Consider the following 1,327-nt stretch of genomic DNA (forward strand, 5'->3'; position numbering starts at 1 on the left):
AAGTGAAGTGAAGTGAAGTCTCTCAGTCGTGTCCAAATCTTTGCGACCCCACGGACAGTAGCCTACCAGGCTCCACCGTCCATGGGATTTTCCAGGCAAGAATACTGGAGTGGGCTGCCATTTCCTTCTCCAGGGGATCTTCCCAACCCAGGGATCGAACCTGGTTCTCCTGCATTGCAGACAGACGGTTTACCGTCTGAGCCACCAAGAAAGCCCCCTCAAAAAAAACAATTCCACATGTGTGTGAAAAAAAAATTCCACACGTGCATCAGTGGTTCCTTTGAAGACATCGCAAGTCTCAGGAGATTAAGATTTTTCCATCATATGCACCACACAGTGGTAGACATCAGGAAATGCAAGTGACCTTTGACCACTCTGATCCTTCTGAAGGAAAGAGAAGAGTGTAAGGAGAGAAGCAGCAGCATTCCAATTGTATTTGATTCAGAGCATGAAAGTGGTCATAAGAATGTTCAGTTTTCTCCCAAACTTACCAAAAGTTGGTTGTACCATCGATGCTTCAAAAGCAATTAGCAGATTTGCGCTGCTGACTAAGGATTTTCTCACTTTGGAGGCGCTAGTTGCAGCTTCAAACAGCTATAGCTACGTCTTTTATGCCCACCACTTTCCACTTTACCTTCTTCCGTCAATCTCTTCAGTGTCATTTCAAAACAGTGACCCACTAGTACTCTACCCTCCAACAATAACATTCTTTTCAGCTCTTAGCGCATGTCCTTCCTTCCCAGTCTTCATTCTGGATTTTCATGTAGGTTTTTCCTCTGTTTGAAATTCTCCTCCTTTCCCCACAGCACCCATTCCTCATTCAAGTCAAGAAGACAAAATCACCTTTTCTAGAAAACTCTAAATATGCCTCAAATACCCTGCTCTGACCTTTCTCCAGCACAGCATTTACCATACTCTCTCATAATTCGTAGTTAGTTGCCCATCTACCCAAGTTCAGTCCCCTGAGGGCAAGAACCAAGCCTGTACTGTTCTCTTTTGTGGCCCAGCATCAATCTACAAGGCACATTGTAGTGATTGAAATATTTTTCTCAGTTTCTCTTGATTTTATTGTTCTTTTTTTTTAAAAAAATAAAAGTACCTCTTCTATTTACTGTTGAGGATATACTTTGAGTCAAGCTCTGGGCTAAAAAATTCATATACATTATCTGATTTAACCTTCTGCTAGCCCTTAAGCCTACACTACTCTTCCTCCTTGTGGAAACTCAATGTTTTTGGATACCACCTGCTGCTCTGATCTCTCTTCTTCCTCTGAGGTATGCTGTGCTCCACTCCAACGAAACACAGACTTTAACTATGTTTAAGGAAT

The 1,327-nt window shown here is 42.5% G+C and overlaps 1 non-coding gene across 1 annotated transcript; it reads right to left on the reverse strand.

Moving 5' to 3' along the window:
• Window positions 1-263: 263 nt before the first annotated feature.
• On the reverse strand, window positions 264-330 carry LOC114115447 (small nucleolar RNA SNORD42). The gene has a single exon (XR_003589787.1). It is a non-coding gene; the product is annotated as a small nucleolar RNA SNORD42 (small nucleolar RNA).
• Between the last annotated feature and the right edge of the window lie 997 nt (window positions 331-1,327).

Source organism: Ovis aries, chromosome 6 (genome assembly GCF_016772045.2).
Source record: "Ovis aries strain OAR_USU_Benz2616 breed Rambouillet chromosome 6, ARS-UI_Ramb_v3.0, whole genome shotgun sequence".
Classification (NCBI taxonomy): Eukaryota; Metazoa; Chordata; class Mammalia; order Artiodactyla; family Bovidae; genus Ovis; species Ovis aries.